Below are 26,731 nucleotides of genomic sequence, written 5' to 3' on the forward strand. Positions count from 1 at the left end.
CAATAAGACCTCGTCAGCTGAATTTATCATCAAGATGAACTTTATGGTTATGGCTATATCAAAAGTGGGAAATGCTAGGTTGTTTGATATACACCCTCCCTCTCTCTCTCTCTTCCGTATGTGTGTTCCATCTTGTTACGCATCAGTTTATCAGGTCCTAGCCAATAATATTTGCAGCCTACCGTGGCTTGCAGGTTTCTGTTTTAATTAAACCTTCCCACACCCAATACGAGCCCAAACTTGTGAACCTCTTTTTTTTCGTTCTTATGCGAACACGCTGGAAATATTGTTATTGATTTTCTTTCTATAGTCCCAGGCCCGTATGTTGACTAATCCCGATTTACTGGGCATAGAGGAAAAGAGAGGAGAAGATGACCAAAAAGTAAAAGGAGAAGGATAAAAGAATCCTTCCACCTCCCATGGGAAAATTAAAAAAAACTGCAGTGGGCTTAGCTCTGGGCGTAAAATGCTTTTTAGATGAAGTCATGTCTTGGCTATGAAATAAGAAATAAGGGATAGCAACGTTTGAATTCCATACGTAAGATCCCACGGACGCCATAATGTAAATATAATTTCTTCTTACTGAAAAACGCCATGTTTCTTTAAACGTTGAATGCCATTATGACGTATGAAATCACAAATTTGAAAGTATGAATGAGTTATCAATTAATCATTATCATCACTAACATTATTCACATCTCTTAATTATATCACTTTCCTTTTGTGAAATAAGTTGTTAACGGCTGACATTGTTTCCATTCTGTACATAGCTCTTCTAAGAGGGCTTAATTGATTTTGAATTGAGTAACAACTGTTTAACTCTTCTTGCATGATATAAGCTATACTACCATATTATTAGATACAGATCCCCCCCGCGACGTCCTTTATTTCTCTCTTTTTTCTGGTCTAATTTCTTGTTTTCTTTCAAAATATAATTCTTAAATTTTGATTTTATGGAACAACCATAAATTTCTTTTAGGTTTCTTTTGTACAGTATCATTATCGATGATTGCTTTTAGGTTTTTCGTTCTGGGCCCCGTTGCAGAAAAGTTACTATTATGGTAACTTTGCCACCCAACGGTAATTACCATGGTAACGTTGATCACCAACCAATCAAAATCTAGGATTCCAGACAAGTTACCATTGGATGGCAAAGTTACCATAATGGTAACTTTTATCCAACGGGGTCCAGGATCACTGGCTTGTTATTGATGTTATTGCTTATTATTTTGTATGTTTATTGTTATTGACTTTGTACGTTATTTCATATTACTTGTATACATTGGATTGTGATATATATCACTGATCACTGAAATATGTTTTATTGATTATTGATTTGTATGTTATTCATCATTAGCTGATTGTAATTCATTGGTGTTTTGTATGTTATTGATCGTTGAATTGCAGCTTGTAACTGATTTGCCATTTTCATCTTTAGTGATTTCCTTAGATGGTATCGCCGTTAATCGACTTATAGGTTTATCGTTGGTAATCATTTACTTGCGTGGTACTGACAACTAATTGTATGTTTTTCATCATTGATTCATACGTTAAAAAGAGTATAGATTTAAATATGGATAGAAACTTTACATACTACTTCAAAATAACATAGTAAATACACATGAATAGATGATGCTTGAAAAAATCTTTTGAAAACTATTTTGAAGAGGCTGATGTATTTCTTTTTCCCAAATTACAAATACGCTAAATAAAGTGTCCAAGATTTATGAAATCCGTCATAATTATTGTAGCTAGAAATATTCGTAATTGCCCACTCTCTTACGATTTCTAAAACTCCCCATTGAGCCTAAACATTTGTCCAATATGTTAAACAGATAAAGCCATATCTCGGTATAACTTGAAACTCTATTGTGTTGAGGGCATCAACAAAGATTAGGAAATGTAATCGCCATATTACAAGAAATAAAACGAGAGAGGGATTATATATCAATTATTGATAAACTACGTCAGGCTCTGTTACATTAAGAGCCAAATAATGATGGAGGTAGGCATGAAAATATACCTTATATCAAAATCAAAGAAACTGACTGAGCGGGTAATGACGTAACAATTATATCCAAAGTAGGTATGACCCTTTGCTTTGAAGATTCGATCAGCTTCATAAATCCAACATCTTTGGTGTTGTCGAGTGATTACTTCACAGCCAAGCCGAGAAATGTATGTTGTAGAAGATTTGAAAGATGCAGAGAGGGAGAAAGACAGAGAGATAGAGAAAGAGATAGAGAGGGGGAGAGAACAGTATCGTCTGAATTTCAATCAAGCTCAAACTAGCAGGAAATTAGGATTGTGCGCCGTCCCTATTAACCTTTGCTTTGTGTATGCTCATAATGAGTAATAATACGAGGTGTGCAAATTAATTTGCCTCCATTTGCGCACAAGAGTCATCCATATTGTCCCGTTGGTTTTAATAATCAAATACCTTCAACGAATATTTGTCTACCTTTATGGCTGATGTTTTGTGGCATGCACAGGTTTTAATTTAGAAACTGTTTCACCCGCCATCGAACTTCTATACATTATACGACCATATGCACATTTTGATTACCGAGATAAGAAATAGTCTATAAACTTAAAGGGGTTTGATTTGAAGATCATGGAGGCTTTGTTCTGATGTTTAATACTACCAAGGAGCAATGTTTTAAGCGAGACAAAATTCCATTGATTTCCACGATTGTAAATTCATATTGCAAAGATTCTTATATTTATTCAGTGAGAAGTTGGAAGACTTCTGCGTCATGTATGTCTTTTTTCATCAGAGAAATAAGTTGGTCCGCCACTATTGGCCCTATGATAATCTGGGGTTCTGTTGGTAAAACAAAACTCCCAATTAATTTATGCGAGTAAAAAATGATCGGGTTTATAAAATTAACATGAAACGATTTGATCTGTTAGTGACAAGATTCTATTGAAGAGAAACGGTTAAGCATGTCAAATCATTAGTTGCGTTCGTTAGAATTACATTCCAAATCAAAACAAGGAGGGAGCAACAGGTCTGATCTGAAATCCTGATTTCATAAAACCATTCGGTGGGTCTATTAACTATTGTACTTCAAGTATTGTTTGACCATGGTACATATAATATGCTATAATTTTGGATGTGAATAAAAGGCCATAATGAGCCAATCTATCAGACAACAAAATTTGTTAAAATAGATCGAACCAGAATTGGTGTAAAATTGTGGTCATGATATTAGTACTAATAAGTAATACGCTATAAAAAAAAAGAATCGCTAATTTAGCAATTAATGTCCTTGTATAGTGACTGCATTTTGAGTGTTGTTTATTCATTCAAATTTGAACTAGAAAATCAACACTCAAAGTGCAGATACTATACAAGGACATTAAGTGCTAAATTAGCACTTCATTTTTAGAGTTTGATAAAGGAAAGAAAAACGTTGGCAGACGTTGACAGCCAATAATATATCTCCTTGATATAATCTAGGATGAATGCTGGAAATTGTTCAATATGCGAAACTAGCAATGGCCCGAGAAGTTGGCCCTGTGGTACTCCACGTTTTTCTTCTTACGGTAACAAACTGCTCCCGACTTCATCTGTAAACATTTACTTGATTGAATGGGGAAAACATGATTTAATCAATAGTCTATTAGCTCTGTAAACATACATATTTTGTTTTCTTTCCGCTTGAATAAATACGAATATGAATCTGGGTTTACACTGATTTAAATCTACATTTTCCCCTCTCTCTTTCTCTCTCCACCAATACCAACATGTTCTATCTATACGTTTCTCTTTCTCTCTGTTTCCATTTGGCATTGGAGTTGCATTGCTAGAACGACCCAGGGTATTTTCAGAAAGCTGCAATTAATACGCAGCAACAAAGGGGGGAAAAGTGAACAAACAGGTAAGCCCGAGGGTAGGCTATCGATTCACTTTTGGGATCGATCGCGTTCATGTCTAAGCGAAATGAATTTCCATGTGTTGCGATATCATTGATAATCTAACGCAAGATGACAGTTCTTCTATGACGTGAGATAATCGTGATGGTTACCATAAAAAGGTTGAGTGCTATCTGTGAGAGAAAACAGAATATTTTACAGAAGAAAAACTACAAAACAGATTTTACAGAAAGAAATAACCAAATCATTCTGTAAATTGTTATAATAGGAAAGATTTTCTACAATTTTACAGAAAAGGTCTGTTTTAAAAAAGGGGAAACATTTTATTACAATAAATTTGTAAGTTTCCATACACCAAATAATTTTCTGTAATTTTACACAAATGCACGTAAGATTATACAGTGCAGTAAGATGGTGTTCTCGAGGCTCTGCAGCAGGAATGTTTTTTTAAGCAGAAATTTTCTAACAGTGTACCTTTTTTTCCGAAATGAGCATGCGCGTTTGATGGACCGGGAAAAAGCCTGTTGCATGGGCAAATCTTAACGCAGCATTGCACAAACTTTACACCTAATACAGTTTTATTTTTTCCTTACTAAAATGCATTACTTTTCCTAGCCAATCCATTATATCCTATCTCATTCTATTCAATTCAATATATTGGGCTGGATAATTGTGTAACCAGCAGTTGATAACATCTTGGGAGGCGCCAGTATATTTCGATAGATAGACAGACAACCTACGGCGACCTTTTTTTACGTAATACAGAGTTTTTCTTACGTTTTTATTTCTACCTGTTCTTCATTTCAAGGGTAGTCCCTTATCTTGTAGCACCACTCCAATCGCATGATCATGTGTAAACAAACCTAATATTTTCTTCCTGAATATTTTTGTTTTCAGAGCCCAGCTGTTACTTGGTTCTAGACCAACACACGTACAATGACGTCATCTTACACGGTGTCGTTGATTACGTAAAGCTATAGAATGACGTTTACTGCATTGACATAATCCAATCAACTTGTGATAGTATAGGGTTTGTAACTTAAGTAAATGGACGTTTGATTGGCATTCATTTTAATATGTAGGCGTAACGTTATTCTGCACGTCTTCATATGTGCGAAACTTTTAATGTTTATCATGATTATCATGTCAACACAAAAATGATGATAACACTAAATCATTATCATCATTATTCCATTTCATTCTTATCATTATTACTGTAGTTGCTACCCCTAACATTATCATCAACATTATCATCTTCATTTACAACATTATAATCACTAATCATAAACATTGCTTGCATGATAATTTCCGCAATGTTTTCAGCACGTATGTTTATTTTCAATAATATTAATGATACAAGATAATAATAGTTAAAATAATATCCATAACAATGGAAAAATGAATATGAGTAGAAATAACCTATACGGGAAAATGATAATTACCAGCAGCATCATCACACTCAAAAAGGTTTACCAAATAATTGGATAATGTTGCGATGAAATAGCCCAAAATGAGTTTAAGGAAAAATACCCAGCACGCATGCATGTTCCCTTTCTACACAATATTGGGTAAAATTTTACTGTGTTTTTAAAGCGCATTATCCCCACATTACCATAATCATGTCATCTTCATCATATTCTCACCACAATAATCATAATCATCGGCATTATTTTACAACTTAATTTTGCCTTCTGTCATTCGTTTTCCTTTCTCTGATTTCTCGAGCTACTGTTCAAAAGGTACACTGTCCGAATGATGACGTCACGTCAAACCAGGAGGCATCACATTGGCGTCACGGTCAATTTGTTGAGAGCGGGAAAGCTATGAATACGGGATTACGTCTTCTTAGTACTTACTCGGGTGTAATGCACTTACCTACTACTCATTTGGACTAGTATACCAGGAGAAATGTATTATTACGCTTTTAGGTGTTTTTACCCCCCTTATTGATGATCACGGTCAGTACATTATTACTAGAAAATAGGGGAAGCAGTATTTTATTTCGAAACAGAAAATCTTGTGTATAAGGGTGTGTGTGTTTGTGTGTGCATGTCTACACTTTAATTCTTCAAAGTATTTTCGGTTTCATATTATATTTAAAGCGATGAATGGAATAAATGTTTTTAACAACCATGACAACAAATCAGTCATCTGTTTGTATCATGAAAATTCATCCCAACGCACGAAAAGAAAAATGTGTATACCTCCAATATTCGCTACACTGCAGACTTTATCAATGACAGGACCAGATTCATAAAGGCTGCTTTGGATAATCAGAAATGTCCAGGTCAATTATTATTATTTTAATATACTCTCTAAAAAGTTTTACCCAATATAGGGTAAAATGAGAACATGCATGGTGGTTGGGTAAAAAGATTGGTAAAAAGATTTGTAAATCTTACGCAATGTTGTGTTGAAATAGCCCGATATGGCATGTATGGGGTAAAAAATACCCAGAAAACATGCATGTTCCTTTTCTACCCAATATTGGACAAATTTTACTCAGTGTTTTTAAAGTGTCCGCATGGAGCCACCTGCTTGACTAGTTTATGTTTTAAACTGTCAAGCATAAATTATTGATTTATATCATCAGATCATATCATTCACTTTAAAATCATCATTGTTTCCAAGTTTCCCCGAACTCCCTGCATGACTACACCTCAACATCTCACTCACAGGAGAAAGAAGACATTGCCCCAGTACATCAATAACACAAGACAGTGTATGTGCAATTGACTTTCATCTCAGATTGCCCGTGTATTAACTGACGTGTGTAGATAGGCGCCCCAGGGGGATCTTCGCGCCAAAATTAATATCCTCCATTGTTGCTAGTCAGTCAGGGAGCAAGGTAGACAAGAAAATCACGCAAGCCAGGGGATCGAATATCAACCCCGAACATAGGGTCTCCGTGTATTCCACCAACTCGTACTCTTGTCCTTTTTTTTCATTTTAATATATTTGAGAGATGTTATCGGTGTATGGCTAAAATTCACACTTGGAAATTCGTCATTTAAATAAACTTGACCTGAATATTAGTTAGTCAATTTTCAAATAGGTAAAGAGTAATAATTATTTTGTTCAAAAGAAGAGTAGTTTTTACACATGATGTTTAGGTCCTGAACTATAAAGGTTTATCCATAATGATTATATTAAAAAATAAATTGAAAATATTACCACTTTTGATATGTTCATTAGATACCCAGTCCATAGGATATACATAAGTGTTATCAACATTTATAAACTAAAATGTTGATGTGTGAATCTAGTAATGGGAGAAAAACAAATTTGGCGCCACATAAAATAGGAAGCAAAGAAAAAATGATTTGTCTTTTTGTCAACCTATTCCCATTTAAAATAATATATTATACATGAGTTCCTATAGATCCACTTTTGCATCGCCAATATTACTAATTATTATTAATCATATAATATATCCAGTTTATTAAGCGATCTTTGTGATGACTAATAGGTCAAAAGGGTAATAATTTCACAAAGAGGCACCTCGTGCAGCACCTCAAAATATATCAGTAATATTTAGGAATGACGGTTCCCTCCAATGACACTTTCGCCACCCTCTCAGGGCCCAGATCAAAACGAAATGTCGGTCTTGATGAGCATGCATTTCAATTTTGTTGTTATCGATAAAAAGCTAAATTACATCTTATCTCGTGGTGTGCCCTAAATATTCAATATGTTAAAACTCCTAAAATGTTTCTTTATAATTATAATTCGGTTGAATTATTTATTGATTTTAATCACACCGATCAATTCACTTGAGATATTCATATTATTTTGTTTCACGTCTGTGTTGAATTTGTATCTATTACTTTTATCAGCTTCGTATTAAGTAGTAGTTGAATTCGCGCTGCTATGTTGTACATATACCTCTGTCATTCTGGGATTCTGGCATTTTATCTCCTGTCTGAATTCTCATTCTTAAAAATTTAGTTGCGAAATCAACCGAGCTTTTCCCGAAACCTTTACACCTTGCAAATAGCCTGTTTGCTCAGGTGAGGCAAACGCAACTCTCGTCCTCAAAAACAAAGATTTACTTTTAATAAATGAAACATACAAGGGTCATAGAGACATCTGTCATATTCTTATATTCTTAAGTAATTGAATTAATACAATGAGGCCTTATATCCAAGGCACGTAACACAGAGCTTAGCAAATATTGTAGAACATTTTTCTACGATTGATTTCATTAACTACAGTGTACAATCAATCATGAAAATCAAGCGTACGATAATCGCTAACCTTTGTGTTACGGGACCAAGGATATATCTCCATAAATTATGTATTACTCTATTAGGTTTGTAATATTCTCAAGGTGCAGCTGTGGATCCTGAGACCAAAGTTTGGGGCGCGTGCCCTCATCATTTTGCCGCAAATTGACAATTTGCCCCCCTGTTTTTTTTTTAAGAAAAGTCTGCTCTTTTTTGCTTTCATTTTCCTTCCGAGGCTTATTTCGGAAAACGGTTACGACCTTGGGGCCGAGTGAGAATAATCCCCTACCTTTTGTTGTTTTTCCGCTTATCATATTAAAAAAGGGAATTTCCCTCATTTCTAAGAGGGGGACTTGCGCGTCCTGGAGCAGCCCATGACAAAGTATTACTCTACAATAGAAGATAGGATGCGTCACTATCGATTTGAAAGGAGTTCTGATCTCTCGAGTCTACTTTTAACTTTTTAGTATATCCCAAAGATTTAATGTGATTCTAACGTTAAAGGTGGTTCATATCCGATGGTGTCGAGGGTATCCCAGACAGACATCGTGGTTTCAAAACACGGGTAATCGTCGCAAATGTCAATTCATGAATTAACCTGTAATGTTACACACATCTGCCACTGTTTCCTATAGCACTTTGTCGGAGTCAAATCCAGAAAGTGCTTTAGAGACAGCGATTTTGTTGAATTTTATTTGAAATTTGCGGGATGGTTCTTGTGATGGGCCTAATTATGAAGAAATGTGCGCGTGACTAGTTTCTGATATGTTTATCATTTTTTCCTCGCTATTGATAAGAAATGGGAATGATTCTATAACTTTTACGATCACCAATGAATGCGGTTATATGCTTCTATTCATTAAATCACTCCCTGATAATAAATCGTAACGTTTAAAAAAAATGTTACAACAAATTCGTTTTATCTTCCGAGGCCTAAGCTTTATTGGAAATTTATAATCTTGATTAGTGTTTGTTTCAAATACTATTCTCCATAATGTCCACTGGGTACGCTCTACCCAATATAAGCTTTTCTTTTGAGGGGTTAATGATCTTTAGAAAGAGAGAGATTTTAGAATTGTATAATCAATAATCACCAAAATGCTATTAATGACAAAATGATAATTATAAAAAAATAAAAAACGGAAAAAATCCTTTACATGCACACAATCATATACACACATTTTCACACATTTTTGCATGCACACAACCACACACACACATGACATGATAGACCATATTTATATATTATCTAAAGGGGAACTCCCAGCTGAAAAATAATTATATCTAAATATACAGAGTAAAATGCACCGAGCAAATTGCTGAAAATTTCATCAAAATTTGAAAACAAATTCATTGAATTTTGAATCATGTTACATTCAAATCGTATTATTTTCAGCCTGGAGTACCCCTTCAAGAAAAAAAAGTTGACCGAATAAATTCAAGGAAAAGAAATTTTGGATAGTGCCATCTTCATCCACGAACAAGTGCGATTGTTTTTGTTACCAGTGTTGCAACAACGTATGGCAAATCACGGAGAAGTGCAGATTGAACAGTTTGTTACGTCATGAGGCAAGCATCAATACCATTGTCTTTAAACCGTTTTAAAAAAAAGTTATCACATTTAAGAGGAGGCTCTTCCCGTCGGATAATTTTCGAGATTTACATTTTAGTGTCAAATCGGTATTATAAAGATAAATCCTTCCCCTCTTTGTTCCTTTTTTTTTGGAGGGGGGGGGGCATTACCAACAAATCCGGACCACCTTTACGCCTGCATGTAATCTAATCAATCTGGAAAGCTACTTATCTTAACTCATGTGAAATCAACCCCTACAACGCCCCTAACTGTCACTAGTGTTGCTAGGTCTGTCTGGCTTATGTCAAAGTACTTTCTAACGTTTATCGGGGAACCCTTGAGCCAATTTTAAATGAAATGAAGAAAAAGAGGAAATATATAATTTTCTTAGGTAGGATGTGAATGAGATTCGCTTTCCATTCATGCCCCCACATACAAACACATGGTTGTTCAGTTCGGCAATGCGCATTCACCCATGCTATATAACATCAATTCCAACATGTCCAACACCGAATTCTACAATGGTAAGTTGCATGCTTCTTTGATACAAGCTACTGAAATGCAGTAAAGTGATTGGTTGAGAGTACATGATTGCAGGATGTTTTCTCAGTAAGATTTTTTTTATGAAATGTGCACCAGATTGACGCTCAAATTGTGCTTCTGAGCTCCGAAAAATTACAGATTCTTAAAATGAAATTTATAGATATTGGGTAAAAAAAAATAATGGGGAGATAAAGTCTATCGATAAATTCTATCAATCTATCAATGTTAGATAAAATAGCACTATGATTCTAAAAGAAGAGAAATTTATTATATTTAATATAGTATATAAATGCCTGGTCCCACTGGCGTACGTACACTAAACGTATTCATAACGGATACAGCGGACAAGCGAAATTTCGGGGTGTGTCCATCCGTTTTCATCCGCTCCAGACAACGGACAAAATATGATATAGAGCGTATGAAACACGTTTACAAAGAGTACACAACGGATACATAACGTTTTCCAACGGATGACAAGATTCTCTTCCGTTTCACATCCTCTCTGCATCCGTAAGTGTAGTAGGACCAAGCCTTAAGGATAAGGGGTTATTTCAATTCGACAGGGGCGGTGCTAGGATAGTTTGGTGAAGGGGGGGGGGGGCAAGACGACATAAAAATTTAGTCATATTTCTCCATTAATATAAAGGGCTATTATAAATTTGCAAGGCTCAGGCCTTTCGTTCTATAATTTTATATCTTAGTCCTTATTTCTTCCAATTATCTTCTTTCTTTCCTCCTCTGTTTACCTTACTTGAAAACTTAAAGGAGCGTTCCTGCCCCCTTTCTTGGCTTCCGCGAATACACGAACAGAATTATGATCGCAGTTTTCGTTGAATCTCTATGTCTACGTCAACCTACGGTATTGTCACGGATAGTCTCCAACAATGTGATGATTAAACTCTTTTCAAAGAAAAGAGGCCCAATTCCAGCGAGAACAGATTTTAATTATACATCGGAAGTTATCGTAGAAAGGAGAACACCATCCTCAACGAACTATCGATTTTATCTACAAAGCAGTTCTGGGATATTGAAAGCTGATGTTTCTTACGAACTGATTCATATTTGATTATAGTCCTATTTAATCAATATAAATTTTCTGGGTTTTTTTTAAACGTGCAAAAGATGGCGGTAGAAGTAAGATCCCCTCTGTACGTCCAAGTGGTGAAATTCAAGTACAGTCGTTCACGTTCACAGAGGAAAGGGTACACAGTGCTATCGCCACTCCATGATCTTTCAAGTCGAGAATCTCGAGAAACGTCGATGTACTTTCCAAAATGAAAAACATCATTCCACCTACTACCTTTTTCACATTGTAGGCCTACAATTCATTAATGTTACCTTATATATCGTATTGCAATATAGTTTGTGCAACCTAAACAAAAACTAAATTTAATACAATATATTCATTACAGGAAAAAAGACATTCGAATTTGTACTGATTCGCAATATTCATCACACACGAACCCATTATTCCATAAAATAGAGACTAACATTATGTGACATAAATTCACTTTTAAGTTTATTGCTGGTGTTCAAGTACGTCATGCTTCCTCCTTCATTCCAAAAAGTTTATACAATGAACACATCTATTCATTCTTACCCTACACGTAGCTCCTCAAAATTTGATTTAATCAACCCCAAATTGCCTATTGCACAGAGATCCGTAAGACACCACGGTCCCGATTTATGGAACTCTCTACCATAGCCTATAAAAAGATACTCATCTCTTTACTCATCTAAGGCGAACGTCAAATGTGGAAGCGCCGTGGTGTAGCGGTTCTGACTCTCGCCTTGTGGTCAGAGGGTTGTGTGTTCGAATTCCACCTTGGCCTAGCGTCCTTTGGCAAGACGTCAATACACAATTTGCAACTCCCAGGTGTTAAATGGGTACCCGTTAGGAAGTGAAAGCCTAATTATCAAGTATGCCTAGCAATCGAGTCTTTGAACTCTCGTAGGAATGCTCCCCAGGGAGTGGAGAAGGTGCATATATTGTATGCGGACATGCAAAGATCCAATAACCGGGGTAATAATATATCTGTACAGCGCTTAGAGACGTCGCGACGTTCTGATGTGTTAAGCGCTATATAAATGCAGACATTATTATTATTATTAATCCATGTTATTATCAGATTATTTGAAGTAAGTTTTCTGTGTCAGTATTCCAGTCCATTTCAGTTAATCATCAAATCACTCTTCCTTTGATTTAATCATCACCAAATACTCTTCCATGACCATCATCGCAATCTCCATGGCCTTCATCTTTACCACTGTCACCATCATCCTCGTCCTCTCCATCTTCATCACTAAAATTATGAACAAAAATTACCATTGTGCTTTATTAATGATTTAATTGATTTAATGAGTTTTAATCCGGGGTCGACACTTTTTTTCAAGTAATCTGCTTATAATGACAATCCTTCTTGTGCTTACCGTAAATGTTAAGATTATTTGGTACTAGATCATATTTGTTCAGAATGTTTTAATGTATTATACACGAATGTTATGCATGCAGAAGATTACAATAAATAAAATCAGATCAGATCAAGTAGTCAGGGAGTGAAATACATCATCTTTGGGTCGTCTCCGCCCCCCCCCCCCCATTGAACCACCCTAGGTGTCTGTAGGTATGCCACGTGTTCTGTTTTGTTTTCATTTTCATAGAAGTATAAAACAAAATTTCTGATAAAAATGATGAATAAAAAATCAAATTTGAAATGTATTTTAGACTGTATCTGTGTGAGAATCTTTATCATTAATATTAATAGTTTGTTCTAATGATTTTTCCCTGGATTTACCTTTCAAAAGAAGCATTTTGAAGGTTTATAAACACATTTCATCGCCTTACTACAACACGTTGCCTCCAGGGACTTGCTAAATCTTGAATCCTAGCCTTTTGAACTGTAGCCCCTTGTATTACAGCCAGACGATTGGGCCAGACGATAAACGGTGAGCTTTGACAAAGAAATGTTTTACCAAGTGATTTTCAGCAATGAGTCCCAGACGACCAGTTTACGTCATTTGTTCGATTTCTCCGGGGCATCACAATGTTTTTTTGATCTGTTGTCTAATGACTCCTCACATGTTCAGTGCCAACATGAGCAAATCAACACCGTGTAATCACGAAAATCATCCATATCCCAAATTGAACTGGTTTTCAATTCTTTCAAAATCATTTCTTTGCTGCGTGGACGAGCATCTTGGTTTTAGGACTCGTATATTGGAAATTACTGAAGAGTTTTAATAAGCGGATAGAAGTGGTGTCGTGTGTGTAAACATACTCTCTTTTAAATATCATTTAAACAACTAGTAAGTGACTTTACAGATAATTTATGAAAATGACCCTTTCCCCTAATTTCCAAGAAGTGAAAAGATAAAAACATGGGGAAAACTGCATGAGGAAACAAATCACATACTCATTCCACTTTGCGTGATGGGGGTGAGTTATTCTTTTAGCCCTCTATCGACATCGCCATTAACTACCATGTCCCCTAAAAGGATTCTGGCATGATATCGGTAAATGCCCTCCCCAATTTGAACATGATGCATAGTTATCTTTTGCATGCTGTACGTAAATTTCCTCTAAATCGATATTTATCGTTTACTTAATAGATAACAAGATGTAAGTCAGAAAATGAGTTATTGTAATTATTTGAAATGGAAATAGAAGAGGGGTGATGTCGTAGTTCTGACTCTGGCCTAGTAACAAAACGGTCGTGTGTTCGAATCCCACTGCGACCTTTGAGAAGGCGTTAATCCACACTTTTCCACTCTCGACCCAGGTGCCAAAATGGGTACCCGGTAAGATTTGAAAGCCATTGTAGCTGTGTGCGCTTCAGTGGCGACTGGCTGAAATATTCCCCAGGGAGTGGAGAATATGCAAACATTGTTTGCAGGAACTTGATTAAATCCAATGACCGAGATATTTATGTAGGCGCTTATATTATGTACAATGTATTCTTGGGCACATTAATAAACAGATTTATCATTTCTAAAGAAGTATTAAAAGTTTATTAAAACGAAACAAGAATATACATGAATTTGTATCAATGTTTAAAAATCTATAGGTTTCTGAATTAAGACTTTTGATAAAACAATTTATATCTTCTTAAAAATAATCAAATTATTTTAGATAATTCAGAGTGTATACACCATTCCGTGAACCATACATGTACACAAGCATGAAAATGGGTATTCGATAGGATTGAATCATTTTCTGAGCTACCTTACAAATAAGGGTTTCAGGAACAGAACTTATGCTTCAGAAGATTAATTGCCCTCAACACGAGGATATGGATTCGCGAAGGAAGTTTGAGGAAATATATTTTTTCCCGTAAGTGGGCGCTATTCAATCTGAATCTGGTAGCGATCCATTCAGTTCAACTATTTCAATATTATATGATCGTCATTTGAATACATCTAATATAAAAATTGAGAATTCTCTCCACCCCTACAAAAATGAAATAAATAATGATAAAGCAAGAAAAGAGGGAGGGTATATATTGACACACGCACAACTACATAAATTAAATTCAAAGACACTCCTGGACAGTTGTCTAATGAGCCAAAATTTTTGAAGGGGCCAGACATGGTGTGTGGGGGGAGAATTCTTTACAAAAAAATAGCGAGTGGGGCGAAGCGAGCAAGAAAAAAAAAATCGAATTTTGTGATGGATTTTGAGATAGTATTCAGTATATCCCTTTCATTTCCATCTCTTTATTTGTTTTCTTGGTCGTGAAAATTTCCGGTGGTCCATGATTGGCCCCCAAGCCCACTATTTATACTCCAGCGCTATTTGAGGTAATCCATCTCTGGTTTCATAGGGTATCCTGTCATGGGATACCATCAACCCTACATTTGTATGTTTATTGCCATACCTGCAAGAGGAAAAAATATTCCAATAATCAATTGATTGAAGAAGTGTTGAGTAAAATTTACCCTATATTTGACATGTTTGATAAAATGGAATTTGCATGTTAACACTATCCCTCGATAAATCAACAACAAATCGTCTCTTAGCGGCCGATCAGGAAAAATGTGAATGGAGATAACTTTCCGGCCCCCTATTGGCGAAAGCTGGATCCGCCGCTGGAATCCACCCCTCCCTCCTCATTTCTCGACAACCCTTAGATTTATATCCCGTGCGTTTGAAAATATGCATTAGTTTATGCGATACAAACAAGAGAAAGATTCTTTCCATTCTCTACCTATAATGCCCTAAATGCTTTTTTGCCACCTTATGCATGGCGTTTAAAAGATGTATTGTCGTTGCTTTATTGAACCGAAGAAATATTTATGCTAGAATGTTGACGGCACTTGAAGCACGAAATCGCTTCGTCAAAAATCCCTTTTGACATTAATTGGTAAACGATCACTCAGTGATGATCATGTATTCAGAAATAAAGTAGTTTGAAGGATCACTTTAACCTGTTTAGGCCAATACTTTTCATTGATAGTACCCCTTGAAAGACTAGAGGACCTACTAGGCATAGGTACGGGGTTGATCTAATGGTGCCAGACTCTAAAGCTCTCTTGATATACGAATTTCGACCCTGGTCAACGTGCTTGTTTGTTCATACCCGAGTTCACACCCGATTTCTTATTAGGTCTAATATTCAATAGAAATTCCCAATGTGGAATAGAATGATATTAACAAACACCAATTTTATCATGTTCATTAATAAGGTGGTTTCAGTCTTTTATCATGGAATATCCAAATACACAATATGGTATTAAATCATAAGTCTTTATTTTCACTAGACAACAAGAGTTTAGTATTTTTCGCTAGATTCGCGGATTCGATGAAAACCGACGAATCAATTCAAAATTACATCTCCTTTTTCGTGGTAAAAAATTACCAAAAAATTCTCCATGCATTTCATGAATTATACGGATTAATTGATTAGGTGATCTGCTCGAATTATTTTACTCGAATCAAAGTTTATACTTGACCTTTTTTTACTAGAAAAGTTTTGAGTTAATTAACGCGACAAGATTTTGCTCCGTTTCTTCCACGCTTCTTCCTACATTTCCTAATTATCTCACGTTCGTAAAACCATGTATTATTGGTTCAGGATGATGAAACTGCATATAGAAATTTGCTTTCGAAACGTAAGAGGGTAGGAATTCAACATAATTCAGTTTGACATAACGCTGATGAATTTGAGGAAATGCATAACTTATTACCGGCACTTTGCAATAGAGTGCATGTGAAATTCTGAATCTGGATCCACCACAGCTATATGGCTGTGTACACTCTTAAATGTTTGGCAACATACTGTCCACACATTATCCAACTTTGGGTAGTTTTCAACCAATACTGTGTAGTTTTCACCCACCATTATTGGTTTAAAACTACCCAGAATTGGATAAAGCTTTAACCAATTTTTGTTTGCAGGCGCGCCGGAACACTTTCAGTTTTGGGGGGGCAAAATCCCGAAGGGGGCACAATATTTTTGACAGCGTGAGATACCGAAGCGATCGAGGGGGAGAGGGCGTGGACCCCCCCCCCCCGTACGATAAGGACTTTGTGTAAAAATGGAGTTTAAAAGTTGCGTTTCTAAGAGAATTCAAAATAAATTTCTTGAGAATTAAACATAGAATTCACTACGAAAGACTATACTCAGAGTTTATGAGAACCTATAAAATCTACGCGCAAAACGATCGCTTAATTCGGAATGTGGTTTTCGTGTCTGATCAATTAAATTACGTAATACGCTTATATTGACTCAAAATACCAGAAATTACATTTTTCATGCAATATCCTTTCAGAAATATTTATTTATGTACATTTACATACACGGACGACGCGAGAGAGCACAATTATCATAAGTTTCAAGGAGTGTATTAAGCAGAAGAAACGTAACAACAGAAACAAAATACATTCTAATGAATGTCTTTTAAAATTCAAAATGTCATACTGTTCTGACGTGGCAGACGACGATAAGCGCTTAAATCCCCATTCTATTTAAATCATTTCTGACCTCAGCATTGGAGAGAGTCCCTGATTATCCATGCATAGGCAAAACGTTTCATATTTTGTAACTGGAGGAAAAAGAAATATGACCTGCTTAATTATTGTCTAACAATTTAAAACTTTTCTGAAAATTGAAAACATTACTCGATTTATGTGTTTCCTTTGGCATGTTTTGTATGGCTGGGAAGCACTTTTGGATGACCCCTTCAAAATCTTCTTTTTTCTTTACATATTTTCTGGGGAAAATGTGACCATAACTAGGAAATGATGAATATCAAATTCCAGGAAATATTCATTTGTAAATAATCATGAACTAACAAACTACGGCAGTTCATAATGTACATTATGTAACATTATTTAGAAGAAAACAATTACATTCCAACAGCGGATGTGGTTGACGGTACACCATATGGAGTTTTCGAAAAAAGTGGATAGAGGAAGAAGTGAAATTGATAGGAGGAAGTAGACAGTTGATAGTCGAGTAATTTTTTGTTCAAACGAGCGTAGTCCTGATAAAGACAGTAAACCAGAAAAGGTTGAAGAAGAGGCTTGATTAGTTGATAGAGGTACTCCTGCTCTGCACTCCATTCGCCGACTCAAGCTAGCATCTTCTCATTTATCCAATAAGCAACTACTCAATCCTCTATAACTCTTTAAACTATTCGGTTTTACAGCTATTTCCAGATTCCATATGTTGCTCGAGTAACTAGCGTTCACGGGCGTTGGTGATATCGGGTCCGGGGAGCGTTTCATGACTTGTAGGACGTTTTATCCGACAAGTCATGTTTTATCCGACAGTTACTATGGTAACAATGCTTCTCAACCAATCAGAATACAGGAAACTTGTCAGATCTTACAACTTGTCGGACGAAAATATTGATGAAACACCACCCGGTCTGAGCGTTTCTGGGCGACCGCGCGTTTGTTAGCCGACACAGCCAGCATGCAAATTTTTTAGTCTGAAATGTATTCATTAATAGGCCCCCATTCCACAGAACGGAGACCATTGAAAGACCACTGAAAGACTTAAAATTGGTGAGGTCTTACAGCGGTTTTCAAGATCAATGAAATTTGTCATCTCTGTGGAATGGCTCAGAAAGACCCCTCAAAGAACTCTGAAAGAATGATGGATATTTCTTGTCGTACTGGTCTTAGACTTGTCCTCTCGAGATCTTTCAATGGTCTTTCAGAGATCTTTTATGCAATAAGTGATCTTTCTGAATTCTTTCCATGGACTTTGCCTGGTCTTTCAATGATCCGCAAAAATCTTGAGAGACTGCCGAAAGATCAATGAAAGACTATGAAGACCTTTGAAAGTTCATCGAAAGACCGCTGAAAGACTGCTGAAAGACCACTGAAAGACAATTTTCCTGTAAGACCGCTGTAAGAGTGTTTTGAACCGTTTCAAAAAGTTTTGGAGCCCACGAAGACCACTGAAAGATTGGTCAGGACTCGTGTAAGACCTCAAAGACCATTGTAGGTTCATTTAGAGACCTCTGAAAGATCAACCAAAATTCATGGTCTTTCAAAGGTCTTCCAGCGGTCTTGTTCTCTGTGGAATGGGGGTTTAAAAGGTTAAACGTTATCACACTGTAATAAAATGGAAAAGGGGCTTATCAAAGGTATGTTTCACAGAGGGACATGTTCGTCAAAAGACGCAAGGCTTACTAAGATGTGTAATTGCCCCGTCAGGGGCGAAATTTTTTCATTTTTGACAAAAGAAATGACAATTCTTAGGCAGAAAAGTGCCTTCATCGTATACATTTGTCCTTAAATAATATAATTTTTCTACTTTTAGGGGGGCACATTGGGGGGCAAAATCTCGTTTTGCCCCCAAAAATTTTCTTTGGGGGGGGGGCAAGTGCCCCCCCTGCCCCCCCCCCCCCCCGCTTCCGGTGCCCTTGGTTGTTTGGACAGTATGTTGCCAAACATTTTAAGAGTGTATGTAAAGCAGTTCTTTTTCAATCTACAAAGATAATCTAAAGAAGTTTTTTTATCACATCCACGATCCCCCCCCCCCCCGATAACAGTTCCAAATTCGAATGACAATTAAGAGCAAGAACAAATACTTGAGATTCATATTACCCCTTTACCTTTTTTAAAGGTATTTTTGTAATTCACGATTTGCTTGCTTACGATATGTTGAAACCATATCTACTGAAAATTGATTACTAATCCAACACAAGCATCTCATTGGTTTTAAGCCGAAATATGAAAAAGGGGTGAGTTTCATCAAAATTTTTCATCCGACAATCTGACAACTTTCCTAGATTCTTATTGGCTGAGATGAAATGTTAGTACGGTACCCGTCGGATAAAACGGGACTTGTCGGATAAAACGTCCGACAAGTCCTTTCATGAAGCGCTCCCCTGGTCTGTCTTACAGAATTACGCTTACATCTAGTGAGCTCATAAAACAGTTCTAAAGCGCAACAATACTAATATTGTAAAGGAAAAAAAAAACCTCTGTCTACTTGCATATTTCTACCAAGCATGATACCTTTTACTTAGAATCTTCACAAAGAAGTTGAGATTATACAGAAAGTAAAAGAAATATACTACACTTCAACAATATATTATTGCAAACGTCACTTCGGGCATACGAATGGAGTGTGAAAAACCCCCGCTGAGGAGTCTTGCCGTCCAAATTCCCAATTATTCTCCAATTTCCTTGCAATGTTACAGAATAAACTTTTGCTGAAGGGGGTTATAACCGAAGATCATATCAGAACTGACTGTATTTTATCTCCAAATTGGTCTACTGGGTATTGGCATTCATTCTTGAAATGATTTGGGTCAAATATGTGAGACCCCCATGGCACTTTGATTGATCATCTGTTTGGTTCTCACTAGTGGTGGTAACTTTAGTTTTCGCGCCTTTTTCCTTTGTTGTTCGTTCAATATTGTGTTCCTGATATGTGAAATTAGTGAGTTCTCGCACCAAGAGCACAGTAGATTAGTGAAAATGCGCGTCAAATAACAATGAATAGCTGAGAGGGCTTTGTCCAAAATTGGTGAACCGGAACAATAGTTCGTCCTAAGTTTCGGAGCTGTCGAAAAATTGCAAATATAATTTGTCCACAATTTGCAAATCATTTGTCCAGAGACCAGGACAAAACTGCTGTGTTGATTCAACAATTTTCGACAAAGACTTCTTGGTTGCTCATGGTCCATGTTGTCATGAAGGGCATGATACATTTTCTGCGTAGCGGTGCGAAAAATACCTATTATGGAGTTTACGACGACGTGACGTTCGAATAACATTGATAAGCTATAATGAGATTTTAGTTTTAGTACTTCATCCATATACCAAAGCTGTTCTCACCAAAGAACTATAGTGAAAGTAAACGGGTTGAAAATAACAAAGGGAAATTATCATTGCAAAATATGAGTCATAAATTATTGTTAATTGGTAAGTAGTAGGGCCTACCTATTTGTAGTACTTTTTGCTTGGGAAAGGATGAAAAGCTGAACGTTTAGCTATTGATACATGAACGGAAAAATGAATAAATGATTTATAAAAGGAATTAATGATTGAATAATTTATAATCATATAAATCATAGTGCCCTATGCCTTATTTTCCATATGTCATATGTCTTACATTAGCCTTAGAATTATATTTTAAAAACATAATTTTTCCACTTTGCGATTTAATTTCATATCCAAATCTCAGCCTTTTTCACAACTTATGTTTATTGAATTTAGTGCACGTATTTCAGTTATCATTACCATATTATTATAGCTTTTATTTATAAATATCTTTGGAATTTATTTTGTAACGTGCTCTCATCTATAATTACCTTGTAAGTGCAATATACCAACATCAATTTAAATTAATTGTTACTTTACATTATTTGACTATTTAATTTCACTTGTGTAACTATGAAATTTATGTTTACATTGTAAAATTTGTTTGTATCAGTCTCCTGACTGTTTTAACAAGGAAGTATTTTGTACAATAAACCGAAGTGAATGAATGAATAATGAACAAAATGTAAATAATAGTAACAGTAAAAATTTACTCGCTTTTCACACTTAATTGATTAGAAGTGCTTTAGAAGAAAACAATTTCCCCTTTCTTCTGCTCTGCTGTTGTAAGTGCTCTGGGTTTCGCGGAATAAATCTGCCAGTTATGAATATAACTACAGATAAACAGATAAATTAACGAATAAATGAATATTTATTTATTTAGATGAATAGAATTAGTCATAGTTTTGATAGCCTAGTGAGTGGATATGTCAATCAATGGATTAATCAGGGAAATTAACCGAATAACATGTTAAGAACAAAGACATAAACAATGATTTAAGAAATGAATGAATGAATGAATAAGGTAAATTTTATTTTGTAATCGCACTCACTCACCTTTAAAGTGACTAGTAGTTTATCTACGGTCGTGTGTGTGTGTCTAGATTAACACCCATACAGATTGAAGTCAAGTGTTAACCGCTGTGCTCCCCGGAGTTAAGGAGTATCATGTGTAAACTTACAAACGGAAGGTGATTTCCAAAGCAACTCTTCACAAAAGTAAGACTATCTTCGACATCCGGAAAATGATGCTATTGAACACGGCAAGAGATTCATGTGAAAAGTATCCATCTATTCCAATATTGTTTATAATATTCCAATATGAGTTGCGTACTTGAAGGATGATGGGGTAGTGATTTTCCCGTGAAAAGAAATCGACAAATACAAGATCAGACTGTCTGTTGAAATAACATGGTTTCAACGCTTATGATCAACGAGTTTGTTCTTGATACCTGAACTCGATTGGGTATCCCAAAATACAGATCCTTTGGTCAGTCTTCTATATACGCCCAGTTAAACATTCGCTCACCGGGAATGCATTAAAAGAATAAAAGTAGTTGTAGATTCTTAGTTTATGTGAATATCGCATGCCCAAATTTCTGAAACTGTGTCACATTTTCACATTGGATTCATAAATAATTGTCGCCGTATTATGAAGTAATGAAAATCATATGCTGCATCTCACAAGGCTTGACATTTGATTAACCATATTGCTTAAAGTTCTGGTATCACCATGGTTTGAACAAATACATGATAAACCGGTTCCAGGTTGCATCATATGTAGTTCATTAAAAACGGCCCAACTTTACACCGCAATATAATGTTCGAAGTATGGGACGTTATTAAAAGAAGAAACGAATTCACGCCTGTAAATGCCGTCGTCCAGTCGATATTAAATCGGTACATTTATCAAGATTGTAAATACCAAGAACACAGGACATTTATTGAACATAACAACCCACAAACACAATAAAAGGCACAATAATAATACCACCAGTGACCATGAAGAAAAGTTGATCTTATTAGTATTATCCGATAGAGAATGAGAAGCTTGTAGAAGCTATCGGTGGCAACCCACTCCAAAAAATGGTCCACCCGATACGATGATTATAGATCCGTTTCGATTGGCGCAAAAAACAGCGACATCAGATGTTAATGTCCTTCCTTTCGTTCGGCACAAAAAAGTTAACTTAATCTCGTAGTAGTTAGTAATCTAATTGTCTCTTTGCCTTTGAAGTTGTCTCTCTTATCGTAGAGAAAAGTTTTCTGACAACGACAGGTGTCATGACGGTCAAGGTCAAACGATACTCACAACGATCATCAACCGATCAATGATCTCACTCTTACCATCACATAAATGCTCATACGATATTGAACGTACACCCAAAACGAACATCATCCGAATTCTTTATCATTCATTGCTACCATTTAAACCGACGTGACGCCCATTCGATATTAACGCACATGCTAAAGACTGAAGTTATCAAAATGGGATCCTATTTTTGCTGTTCGCTGAAAGAATTACGACCTATGAAGCACTCTCGTGGCTTTTTATCGTAATCTAGCGTAATTGACGGATAATATTTTTGGTATTATCCGACAAAGATCAGTGGTAGCAAGATTACTTCTAAATAGGTCTTGGCAGTTGGCACACATGTGAGAATATGCATCTTGGCTCCAAACGGCGCTGGAGATAAAGATAAAGTTGGCGTACCTTAAACAAATCGTAAAACACTTCTATCATAACTGGCTAATAAATCGGCCCACACTCTGCTTCTTTGGGTCGTTGAAAGAACAAGGGTCTCAGAGGCGAGACCCCTGGGTCCACCTTTCGATCCCTTGAGAGGGGGTGGATAATGGATGGAAGAAGGGAAAGCGACAGGAGAAAGATAGAAGGTATGAAAACAAGCGAAGGTTTAGAAAAGAGAACCGTAGAGTATCTAAACAATTAACGCCCGGAGAAGGTGCGAATTTTTACCACCCCCCCCCCCTTCCACCTTACTCGAAGCTGGGGATAGCCATGAAATAACACTCGTGACACCAGTGGATTCAATATGCTGATGATGATAACAATTTGGGCCTATTCACTTTCTTCCTTTTCTTATTACCTCCTTTAGAAGATCTGGGGTAAAATGGGGGGGGGGGGGCTCGGGTGCTCTTGTAGGTTTTACTCCTCACAGTGAAGACAAATGAAACAGATCTAGGGACGAGTTCAAACTCAATCGATCTGCGTTCAGGTTATCAGGTTAAATAACCCCCATGACACAGGCAGTGGAACATGGGGGAGTAGGTATACCCCCACACCTCAAAAAAGACAAATAAATAAATAGATAATAATTGTGTAAAAAAACGTGGAATTTACAATGTAAATTTAGGTTTTATGCATACTCTGCCCCTCCCCTCCACTCTAAAATACTCTCCGCGAGCCCAGCGTGTTTAGTTCTAGGATGACGAGTGCAGTAAAGATTTCCACAGTGAACAAGAGTAAAGGCGTGAAAGTGCCGAGACAATGATGTCTATTTTACCGATGTATCAGTGACGTAGATGTGTCTTTATTGACTTCAGGGTTTAGATAGAGGTTAAAAAGCGAGAAAATCCCGCTACCTGACAAATGTTGTTTATTCGGGGTAGGCTCTAATTCGTTTGCGAAGGGTTTTTATCTTGTCAAGACGAGTAGCCGAAGGATACCTTCCTCATGTACATACTCACCATATAAGATATTCGGGAGTATCGGGACTGCTCCATTCTGACTTTTTTTGGTCATAATATTATCATAATATGTAGGGGAAGGCGGGTAAGTTGAGCATAGGGGCAAGTTGAGCCACCACCCCAGGCCGATAATGAAGGAGTCAGATATTGTGGTGGTGTCATGTATTGATGACCCATTACATAATCCTTAACCCCACCACATTGTTTTCAAATTTGAAACAACAAGTATTTTTAGAGGGAAAAATACAAATTTCAGCAAAAAAAAAGAAGTAAAAATGGGTGTGAAATAGATAAGTGTTTTTTTACCCGCACACGTCTTTGAATATAACAAAGAATTAAGAACAATGTTGTTAGTCCAGGTATGGATTCTCATTCTTGTCATAGTATTTTAGATGATGGATGCATAAGAAATGTGTGGATGTGAAAATATCGCATTAAGTTCGGACTGGGTTAATTTGAGCCAGCCAACATGGGGCAAGTTGAGCCATAGTAATTCTTATGGTAATGTATTAAAAGCCATTGATATGCAGGCAGAAACGAGCAAATTCACATGACAATTCTTTAACTTTTAGAGGATTTTAGCATTTATAGAGAATTAGCAAGTGAAAAGACTTAAAATAAAAAATTGACATGATGGCTCTTCCTGCATACATTTTGTACATAGTTTTTGTGGCTCAACTTACCCCAGACGGTGGCACAACTTACCCTATAGATGGAGCAAGTTGAGCTATTTGACATCATTTTTTCAAAGGTCACAATGACTTTCAGTGTGGGGATAGAAAGCTATATATAGGTGAAAAATATTTCCCAAGAATCAAATCTAAAAGCTAGGTACTTATTTCTACAATATTATTAGTCATATCAATTCTAATATGGAAAATGCAAAAAGTGTCACAACTTACCCCGCCTTCCCCTACTACTAGTACATGATACTTCAATACATGCTTTTGTCTTATTAATTTGCTCCGAGTAATTAGACATAAAATTTGATTTAGGTATACTATTCCGTGAGTATCTGATAAAATATCTGCATGTACATAACTTGCATAAACTGTCAATGTTTAAAGATACGTGACGGAAGGATATTTTCATACGATTGTTTACAAAATAATATGTATAAATCATTTTCAATTTTGAAATTTAGACTTTAGGCCTTTTTAATTCATAAGTAGCTGCTCACCTGCGACATCTTGGGTATAAACTCTTTTTAAAAAATACACATGATTGTTATCATTTAATGAATTTTCACTAAATTTTAATGAGCATATTTGTTCACTTACAAGTTTTGACTTGACCAACTAGACGTCGACTTTTTGGGCAGCTGAATATGCAGCTTATTTAACATGGCGCAAGCATTCTTTCACCCAACGAGTATAATAACGATCTGCCCCTTAACGAATTCATCTCAGATAAAAGAAAATCGTTTCATATAAGCCCTAACTTAACTTTATGAGATTGCTTAAACTTACCTTTTATTACAGTCGTGTAAATTCCAATGAAAAATAAATGTCGGAGGTGTTATTCATTCATCATCTACATGATCTAGCTTAATAAAGGCAAGTGGCGAACATGACAAAATACACGAGATCAGTAGACATCATTCTCCAGACACGACAAATCTCAATGGCTTTGATCATATCCCAAAATGTCAATCCAGGATCGAAATAATACAATCCAGCTCACAGAGTCAAACCAAGGAGGCTCTAGATCTTCATTTCTCCTGAAACGAATATACAATCCTTGTTTTATTTCCAAGAGGCAAAGGAGAAGAACCCTTCGCCAAGTCAATCTTGGCGTCAACGTTTTTGAGGCATGCTGTCCCCTTTGATATCATTTCTGGAAGTTCTGAGTTGACGTGATATTATGGAGCTGGAAGTTAATCCTGGAAGGGGGATTCTTCGCTTGAACACCCCTTATAAGACATTTCTTTCATTCTTGGCACGTCAAAAAATAGAGGGGCGGGGCGAATGAAGGACCTTCCTACGCATGAACACAGACGCAAACTTTTTTCATTATTTGAGCACGAAGACAAATGGGAGGGCGACCTCGCTCTAATTGCTTATATGATAAAATCCATCATGGTATTCTCAAGGTACGTTCATGCTGGTTATAAATACTTCTGTGATAGAATTTATTTGGAATTGGGATTATTACACCTATTCCTAAACAACGCGAGTACATGCCTTAGCCTCAACAGAATCTCGGGAATGTTTTGAAAAGTCAAAAAATCTGTCTCATTTTTTGGGGGGTTACTTTTCGATGAAAATTTCCTTTTGATGTTTATTCATTTTCAAAATACTGCAAGTGGATGGGCGTATATTTCCTGGATGTACTGAAAGAACAATCTGAAGAATGAAAATACTAATAACAATTTCATGAAATATATCCCATTTCAGAAAAAATGACTTTAGTGCTGCCCTAAAATGAGAAAAGACACTTCTAATATATCGAATTAAGGAAAGGAAAATATAGGGGAACATCTTACAGAGGCAAAAAAGGCGTCCTTCGTTGTAAGTGCTA

General features: G+C 36.2%; 1 protein-coding gene across 1 annotated transcript in view; it reads right to left on the bottom strand.

Moving 5' to 3' along the window:
• The window catches only part of LOC121408659 (sodium-dependent dopamine transporter-like), a 69,132-nt gene extending 43,061 nt beyond the window's left edge, over positions 1-26,071 (bottom strand). Inside the window, exon 1 of the mRNA XM_041600199.1 lies at positions 25,681-26,071. The gene's annotated coding sequence lies outside the window, so the exon portion shown is untranslated. The remainder of the gene's footprint in view (positions 1-25,680) is intronic.
• Between the last annotated feature and the right edge of the window lie 660 nt (positions 26,072-26,731).

This window comes from Lytechinus variegatus, chromosome 2 (assembly GCF_018143015.1).
Source record: "Lytechinus variegatus isolate NC3 chromosome 2, Lvar_3.0, whole genome shotgun sequence".
NCBI lineage: Eukaryota > Metazoa > Echinodermata > Echinoidea > Temnopleuroida > Toxopneustidae > Lytechinus > Lytechinus variegatus.